This window comes from Schistocerca gregaria, chromosome 1 (assembly GCF_023897955.1).
Source record: "Schistocerca gregaria isolate iqSchGreg1 chromosome 1, iqSchGreg1.2, whole genome shotgun sequence".
Taxonomy (NCBI): domain Eukaryota; kingdom Metazoa; phylum Arthropoda; class Insecta; order Orthoptera; family Acrididae; genus Schistocerca; species Schistocerca gregaria.
In genome coordinates, this window is record NC_064920.1 from 1,018,911,723 (window position 1) to 1,018,921,552 (window position 9,830).

At 43.4% G+C, this 9,830-nt stretch overlaps 1 non-coding gene across 1 annotated transcript; it reads left to right on the forward strand.

The window, feature by feature from the left end:
* The first annotated feature begins 8,018 nt into the window (after positions 1-8,018).
* Trnas-cga (transfer RNA serine (anticodon CGA)) lies at positions 8,019-8,093 on the forward strand. Its single transcript has one exon. It is a non-coding gene; the product is annotated as a tRNA-Ser (tRNA).
* Positions 8,094-9,830: the final 1,737 nt, after the last annotated feature.

Genomic DNA, 9,830 nt, shown 5'->3' on the forward strand with positions numbered 1-9,830 from the left:
TTTTTCTGGTGTTGGAATTCCACCGCCTAGAACACAGTGTTGTTGCAACAAGACGAAGTTTTCAACGGAGGTTTAATGTAACCAAAGGACCGAAAAGCGATACAATAAAGGATCTGTTTGAAAAATTTCAACGGACTGGGAACGTGACGGATGAACGTGCAGGAAAGGTAGGGCGACCGCGTACGGCAACCACAGTGGGCAACGCGCAGCTAGTGCAGCAGGTGATCCAACAGCGGCCTCGGGTTTCCGTATGCCATGTTGCAGCTGCGGTCCAAATGACGCCAACGTCCACGTATCGTCTCATGCGCCAGAGTTTACACCTCTATCCACACAAAATTCAAACGTGGCAACCCCTCAGCGCCGCTACCATTGGTGCACGAGAGACGTTCGCTAACGATATAGTGCACAGGATTGATGACAGCGATATGCATGTAGGCAGCATTTGGTTTACTGACGAAGCTTATTTTTACCTGGACGGCTTCGTCAATAAACAGAACAGGCGCATATGGGGAACCGAAAAGTCCCATGTTGCAGTCCCATCGTCCCTGCATCCTCAAAAAGTACTGGTCTGGGCCGCCATTTCTTCCAAAGGAAGCATTGGCCCATTTTTCAGATCCGAAACGATTACTGCATCACGCTATCTGGACATTCTTCGTGAATTTGTGGCGGTACAAACTGCCTTAGACGACACTGCGAACACCTCGTGGTTTATGCAAGATTGTGCCCGGCCACATCGCACGGCCGACGTCTTTAATTTCCTGAATGAATATTTCGATGATCGTGTGATTGCTTTGGGCTATCCGAAACATACAGGAGGCGGCGTGAATTGGCCTCCCTATTCGCCAGGCATGAACCCCTGTGACTTCTTTCTGTGGGGACACTTGAAAGACCAGGTGTACCGCCAGAATCCAGAGACAATTGAACAGCTGAAGCAGTACATCTCATTTGCATGTGAAGCCATTCCGCCAGACACGTTGTCAAAGGTTTCGGGTAATTTCATTCAGAGACTACGCCATATTATTGCTACGCATGGTGGATATGTGGAAAATATCGTACTATAGAGTTTCCCAGACCGCAGCGCCATCTGTTGTTGACAATTGTAACTACTGTAATTTCGAAAGTTTGTCTGCCTGAAAATGTACTGTTGTCCCAAGCATATTGCAACAAACGGTGTATTTCTATCGCTGCTCGTTTAGTTTGTATTGCCGTTTCAAATATACCAGTCATTTTTGAAACACCCTGTACATAAATTAAACTGTAAATGTTTGTTTTATTTAAAATCTGAAACCTCCGAAAGTTGTTCACCGATTCCTTTGGAATTGTGACACAACATTGCGCTCGTTTTATGTACCTACTGTAGCACCGTATATATGTATATAAATCTCAATTTGCAATAACAATAAGCAAGGTTCAAGGTCAGACAAGGGGGGAAAAGACGATGGAGAGAGAGGTAGGAGGAAAAGGGTATAGAAAGAGGAAAGGAGGAGATGAACAGAGAGAGGGGTCAGAAGGAGGTGGATAGGCAGAGCAAGGAGAAGATAGATATAGAAAGGGGGGAGGAAGTTACGGACGGAGATAGGGGAAGAGGAGGAGATGGACCACACATGTCAGAAAAGTGTGCTTTCTCAACTCTTTCTTTTACTTTAATCCTGAAACTCGTGGCTTGGAATGTCTAATGTATAATTATAATAACAATGAATGGGGAAGCATATGGAGAGGTATTTAGAGTTACTGCACAGTTACAGAAAAGATACTGGACATAGCCGATGTGGCATTGCAGTTAAGAAGTGATGATACGTATATGATATATGGCGAGCGTTAAAATCCAGCGATCGAAGTGATGAGCTACCACGGCTTATCTATATTCTGAGAAGTATGTTGTTCAGGTGTTAACGAACAGTGGTGTGGAAGGGAACTGGTGCTCCATCTTGAATCGACCATATTACCCATGGTATTCCTAAAAACATTTTCTACAGTAAAAGAAACAGAGTGTCTACTGAAATTCCAGTAAGCTGTTTCCCCAAATAAAATCGTCCGAAAAAGTGGTCACCAATAAGCCCATCATGCATTTCGTCTATAGGCTTTCTTCCACACTGGTAGGTACGTGCAAGGAACTTGTATTGGGTTTGCCCACAATGTCGTGAGGAAACTGCGTTCCACAATATGAATTTAGACAGCGTCATTCATGCAAAACTCAGATTACCCATCATTTGTCACAGTGACACAGTGCAAACTGTTAAGAAATATCTGCGCATACGAAACAGGTTCTCAGATACGGGAGTGCCTTGTAGACGTTTCAAGTAACAGCAGCCAGTAGGTTCACCTGCAAGATGAGTGTTCATCGGAGACAACCGTATCGTAAGGAGTGACCGGCGAAATATGACAGGACCACCCTTGTTCCCTACAGATATGAGTGATCCGACGGATAGGGTGAGCAGCCACACCAGAAACATCGAAGTAGCTTAGAGTCGTTCTGCCGCACTGAAGAGCCAAAAAAACTGGTACATTTGCTTAATATCGTGTAGGGCCCCGCGAGCATGCAGAAGTGCTGCAACACGACGTGGCATGGACTCGACTAATATCTGAAATAGTGCAGGAGGGAACTGACATTACGTATCATGCAGGGCTGTTCACAAATCCGTAAGAGGGTGGAGACTTCTTCTGAACAGCATGTTGCAGGGCATCCCAGATATGGTCGATAATATTCATGTCTCGCGCGTTTGGTGGCCAACGGAAGTGCCTAAACCCAGAAGAGCATTTCTGAAGCAACTCTATTGCAATTCTGGACGTGTTGGGTGTTGTGTTGTCCTGCTGAAAATGCCCAAGACCGTCGCAATGCGCAATGGACATGAATGGACACAGGATACTTGCGCACGTGTCACCTGTCACAGTCGTATCTGGACGTATCAGGGGTTCCATATCACTCCAACTGCACACGCCCCACAACGTTACACAGGTTCCACCAGAGTGAACAGTCCCTTGCTGACATGCAAGATCCATGGATTCATGAGGCTGTCTCCATACGCATATAAATCCTTCCGCCCGATAGGATTTGAAAATAGACTCGTCCGACGGGGCAACAGGTTTCCATTCGTCAACAGTCCAATGTCGGTGTTGACGGGCCCTGGCGAAGCGTAAAGCTTTTTGACGTTCAGTCATCAAGGGTACATGACTGTGCCTTCGGCTCCGAAAGCCCATATCGATGATGTTTCGTTTAATGGTTCGCACGCTGACACTTTTTGACGGCTCAGTATTGAAATTTGCAGCAATCTGCTGGAGGGTTGCACTTCTGTAACTTTGATCAGTTCTCTTTGGCCGTCGTTGAGACCGTTCTTGCAAGATCTTTCTGCGGCCTCACGGATGTCGGAGATTTGATGTTTTGCCTGATTCCTGTTATTCGAGCTACACTCGTGAAACGGTCGTACGGGTTTCCCCACCTAATCACTACCTCGGAGATGCTGTACGCATCGTTCGTGCGCCAACTATATCACCACGTTCAAACTCACTTAAATCTTGATGACCTGCCAGTGGAGCAGCAGTAACAGATGCAGACACCTGGTTTCTTAAACAGGAATCGCCGACAGAAGCGCCGTATTCTGCTTATTTGCGTATCTCTGTATTTGAATGCGCATGTCTATACCAGTTTCTTTGGCGCTTTAGTTTATATTTGATACCGGTAGGTTTGATCGACACTCGAGTATTACGGAAATGCACCATGATTTCAAACGTGAATCCCTTGTGGCGGTGGAGGAGGGGAGGCGGGGGGGGTTCTTCCGCGAAACACTGTTGAGAATATTTAGAGAACCGGCATTTGTGGCTGACTACAGATCGATTCTACTGGCACCAGTTCACGTTTCGCTTAAAGACTGCAAAGACAAGATAAGAAAAATTAAGGTTCGTACGTAAGCACGCAGTCTATTTTCCCCTCCTCCATTTGAGACTATAACAGGAAATAGAGTTAAAAAATGGCTCTGAGCACTATGGGACTTAATTTCTGAGGTCATTAGTCCCCTAGAACTTAGAACTTAGAACTACATAAACCTAACTGACTTAAGGACATCACACACATCCATGCCCGAAGCAGGATTCGAACCTGCGACCGTAGCGGTGGCGCGGTTCAAGACTGTAGCGCCTAGAACCGCTCGGCCACCAGGGCCGGTAGAAATGGTGGTACTGGTAGTGGTACAAGGTACCCTCCGTCATGCATATGTGATAATTTGCGAAAATGAAGACGGAGATGAGTTCACACATCTCAGGGCTGCAAAAGTTGTTCATCTCTCCAACTCGTGTTTGCTGATATCAGCATTTTTAGAAATGATTTTATCAGAGTAGGGAAGAAAGCAATCTAAATTTAAAAGCCGAATTCACAGTACCACATTAACGAAGCAACCGCGTTTTTCTCTCAATAATTGTGGTTATGTAGATATGAAGGAATTCGACCTCTACCCACACAGCAGTGTAATCGATTGTGCGCATATGGTACAGCAGCTGTTTAAAATGCTATTCCGTAAATCGTCACACGAGTTCCAACCTACATCGTTTGTAACTTCGGTATGAAGGTAAGCCTGAGCTATTGAGGTCACACATCTGCATGCTGGACCTGCACCATAAAGGCTAGTTTTGCTGACAGATGTGGAGCTATTATTTACGTTCCTCTGTGCGTTAACTATGCTAGTTGTGATAAACATGTTATTGTTTTATCGCCCAGATCCGGACTGCGTGCAGCTATTTACAAGCAACAGTAATTCCAACATACGTGTCGTTCATATAGTGCGTGGGCTTACACACACACGCACGCACACACACACACACACACACACACACACACACACACACACACACACACACACACGAACGCACCCCGCATATACAGTACAAACCGACAACATATTTTAGTGCAGGCTCTCTGGGTAGTACATCTACATTTTGCAGCTGCAATGCAGTGAATATTCCAGAGCGCACAGTTATAGGCAATTTGAGAGCCAGTCCTGACAAAACTCTACTATCTGGTGAGCAAAATGTATGTGACAGGCGCATTACCCTCAGACTTCACGTAGAATATAATAATTCCAATCCCAAAAAAATCAGATGTTGACAGACGTGAAAATTACCAAACTATCAGTTTAATAAGTCACGGCTGAAAATACGAACGCAAATTCTTTACAGACGAATGGAAAAACTGTTAGAAGCCGACCTCGGGAAAGATCAGTTTGGATTCCGTGGAAATATTGGAACACATGAGGCAATGCTGACCCTACGACTTATCTTAGAAGCTAGATTAAGAAAAGGCAAACCTACGTTTATAGCATCTGTACACTTAGAGAAAGCTTTTGCAAATGTTGACTGGAATACTCTCTTTCAAATTCTGAAGGTGGCAGGGGTAAAATACATGGAGCGAAATGCTATTTACAATTTGTACAGAAACCAGATGGCAGTTATAAGAGTCGAGGAGCATGAAAGGGAAGCAGTGGTTGAGAAGGGAGTGAGACAGGGTTGTAGCCTCTCCCCGATATTATTCAATCTGTATATTGAGCGAACAGTAAAGGAAACAAAAGAAAAATTCGGAGTAGGTATTAAAATCCTTGGAGAAGTCATAAAAAGTTTGAGGTCCTCCGATGACATTGTAATTCTGTCAGAGATAGCAAAGGACCAGGAAGAGCAGTTGAATGGAATGGAGAGTGTCTTGAAAGGAGGATATAAGATGAGCACCAACAAAAGCAAAGCGAGGATAATGGAAAGTAGTAGAGTTAACTCCGGTGATGATGAGGGAATCAGATTAGGGAATGAGACACGTAACGTAGTAAAGGAGTTTTGCTCTTTGGGGAGCAAGATAACTGATGATAGTCGAAGTAGAGAGGATATAAAATGTAGACTGGCAATGGCAAGGAAAGCGTTTATGAAGAAGAGATATTTGTTAACATAGAGGATAGATTTATGTGTCAGGAAGTCGTTTCTGAAAGTATTTGTATGGAAGCGAAATATGGACGATAAATAATTCGGACAAGAAGAGAATAGAAGCTTTCGAAATGTGATGCTACAGAAAAATGCTGAAGATTAGATGGGTTGATCACATAACTAAAGAGGAAATACTGAACAGGATTGGGGAGAAGAGAAGTTTGTGGCACAACTTGACCAGAAGAAGGAATCGGTTGGTAGGACATGTTCTGAGCCATGAAGGGATCACAAATTTAGTATTGGAGGGCAGCGTGGCGGGTAAAAATCGTAGAGGAAGACCAAGTGATGAATACACTGAGCAAGACTGCCTTTGTGGCCGTGCGGTTCTTGGCGCTTCATTCTGGAACCACGTGACCACTACGGTCGCAGGTTCGAATCCTGCCTCGTCCATGGATTTGTATGATATCCTTAGGTTAGTTAGGTTTAAGTAGTTGTAAGTTCTTGGGGACTGATGACCATTGATGTTAAGTCCCATAGTGCTCAGAGTCATTTGAACCATACGCTGAGCAGATTCAGAAGGATGGAGGCTGCAGTACGTACTGGGAGATGAAGCACTTGCACAGGATAGAGTAGCATGGAGAGCTGCATCAAATCAGTCTCATGATTGAAGACCACAACAACAACTGTATCGTTAACTGAACACAAGGAGATTGTTTGACAAACGGGACACATATATATGTGTTGTTGGTATTTCACGGTCAGTTAATGTTTAAAATATTCCCTGTCTCATTTACTACTCTAAGCCAGAATTATATCTCGAATTAGATTTAAGAGTCTCCCACTCACTGACGTCCTAATACAAATGACAAGGTGCATACAACCAACAGTAACGCAGAGTGAGTGGTAGGGGGGAGGGAGGGCAAATGCTGAGCGAAAAATGAGATACATGTTGTCGAAAAGATATAATGCATACAACACTTTTACGACTTTTTAAAAATATTATGTAAATGTACTCGTAAACATATGAATGTTTACTTTTGCATCCGCTGATATCGATGTCCACAGCGTTTCAGAGGCTGGATGTGAAAGGCTTTATTTAACGGTCACTTCAGTTTTCTCCTTCTCAACCACATTTCACTGCCTTTTTAACCTGACATTAATGCGCAAAAATGTTACCAACCAGCGTTTCTATCTACTTCAACAGCACTGGAGTGACATTTAGAATTATTCACGTGGAAAAGTCTCACGCAAAGCTTGTTGAATTCTTGTCTCGTTTCGCTTTCAGTAATGTAAAGTTTGTAACATATGGAAATAAACATTATATATCACAATAAATTCACGAAACCATTGTATTTTATATACCAAACTGTCTCTGGCGTTATCAAAAACGTCCCTCTGTTAACTCTAACTGTTGTAACCGCAACCGTAACGGTCACGTGGTGGCCGATAGAGCGTGGCGGGACCAGACGGAGAGCGGCCCGCGAACAAACAAACAGAAGGAAAGGACGGACATGAAACAACGACGGACGATGGAGAGAGACCTTACGACGACAACACGCAAGAAGCAACGGAGTGACAACCAAACGAATCCAAGACGTCCGCTAGTAATGAAAACAAAGAATGGTAAACACGCTATCTGTTGAAACTTCCTGGCAGATTAAAACTGTGTACCCGACCGAGACTCGAACTCGAGACCTTTGCCTTTGGCGGGCAAGTGCTCTACCAACTGAGCTACCGAAGCACGACTCACGTCCGGTACTCACAGCTTTACTTCTGCCAGTATCCGTCTCCTACCTTCCAAACTTTACAGAAGCTCTTCTGCGAACCTTGCAGAACTAGCACTCCTGAAAGAAAGGATACTGCGGAGACATGGCTTAGCCACAGCCTGGGGGATGTTTCCAGTTTTAATCTGCCAGGAAGTTTCATATCAGCGCACACTACGCTGCAGAGTGAAAATCTCATTCTGGAAACATCCCCCAGGCTGTGGCTAAGCCATGTCTCCGCAGTATCCTTTCTTTGAGGAGTGCTAGTTCTGCAAGGTTCGCAGAAGAGCTTCTGTAAAGTTTGGAAGGTAGGAGACGGATACTGGCAGAAGTAAAGCTGTGAGTACCGGACGTGAGTCGTGCTTCGGTAGCTCAGTTGGTAGAGCACTTGCCCGCGAAAGGCAAAGGTCCCGAGTTCGAGTCTCGGTCGGGCAAACAGTTTTAATCTGCCAGGAAGTTTAATATCAGCGCACACTCCGCTGCAGAGTGAAAATTTCATTCTGGACGCTATCTGTTGTCGGGGTGATGTGTCAAGACTCACTCACTCACTCACGTATAGCACGGACTGATCATCGAGTCCGATGTGGTTGGAGTCTAAGCAGCGAAGCTGCTGTTCGTCCTCTGGTGGTATCGATTGGTATGGATGATCCTCAGGCTACTTCCTCCAGTGCCAGTAATTTGTTTCCACGATTCTTCATAAACAGTATACATCCACCTACAACGAAGTACCATGCTCCCCCCCCTCCCCCACTTCTGTCCACACAGTTCCTCGTCAAATCAATGGCTGTCCTGCTGTCCTATAATGACACTGGGTAGTATATATTCGAATATGAGAACAATAAAATTATTTATGGAAACGAACATTATTTCATTACTACATCATCAGGTGTCTGTAATACTAGTACGTAGTCTTTTCTTTAAATATTTATCTGTATTGTAGTCTGTGTAGTCATCTTTCTGCTGTTTAACTCGTTGAAATACGTAAGTTTAAGTTTTTGTAAATTATATTCAGTTCTTGTTTAGTGATTACGTACGTCGAATTATTTGACATTAATTAACGAAGTAAAATCTTATTTACTGCAAAGACTTTGTAAACTACACGTATTTTGCGAGTGGTCAATAGGGCATTACAGCGATTTTAAAACAAGTGTTTGCTGCTTGGTGGATTAGTGGCTAGCTAAGAATAAAAGCTCGTAAGTGATGAATGCATTTGTAAATGGACAATACCAGAAGGACTGTTTGTATATAGAAGATACCCACACCACAAATTCCGATAACCAAGTACAGACTTCCTCACTGACGAATCTAGAGGCACTGGCATCATCTTTAGATCAGGAGCTACGGTAACATGCTGAGGAACTTGTATACTTTAATTAGGTCCCAGTTTGTGGATTAACCATTCAGATAGTTCATATACATTACTATTGGGAATGTAATGGATTTTTTGATGGTGTGGGATATATTATCCCTAAATAAAATCTGTTCCTCCCTCCTGTATTATAACCAGAGTTACGAGCCAGTGTTATTTCAGTGTTTAACATCTAAAAATTAGTCAAAGATCCATTCACATAGTGAGTGGATTAAAACTGAATACAAAGGTATATTGCATTTCACCTGCTAACTTCTGTAGTGAAATGAAGATGTACATTTTCGCCACTATGTTGCACTTGGGAAGACGGCGTGATTCTAATCAATTACGTTCAGTGCAATGTGACTGGAAAAATATAACAACACTGATGTAATGTAAGACAGGATGTATTTCTACTCTTTTGCTCGTACTGCTATGTTTGATTTTCTGTGATATTGCTGAGTTGTGAGTAAGTAGTTGTTGTGAAACGGCATTACAAAAACTTGTGGTCATTTAAATTACATTATTATGAAAAATGTTTTACAATATTTGTTGGCTTTTTTGTTATATGTTTTTGTCTGCATTATTTGGAAGCGAAAGTTTTATACGAGTTTTGGAAATACAATCCCGATTGCATTTCGTTGCCTGTTAGTAGCTGAACAGAAGCCAGTGTTCTAACTTTAATGTGAATGGACCCTCACACATAACGGTTTGAGCGGTTTTTGGAGTCAGTTCTAATCAGAATCCTACTGCGCAAGAATGTTAAACACAATAGAGAGGTTCTTTTCGCAATAGTCAGTGTCAGGGTATTATACAGTAGGTCT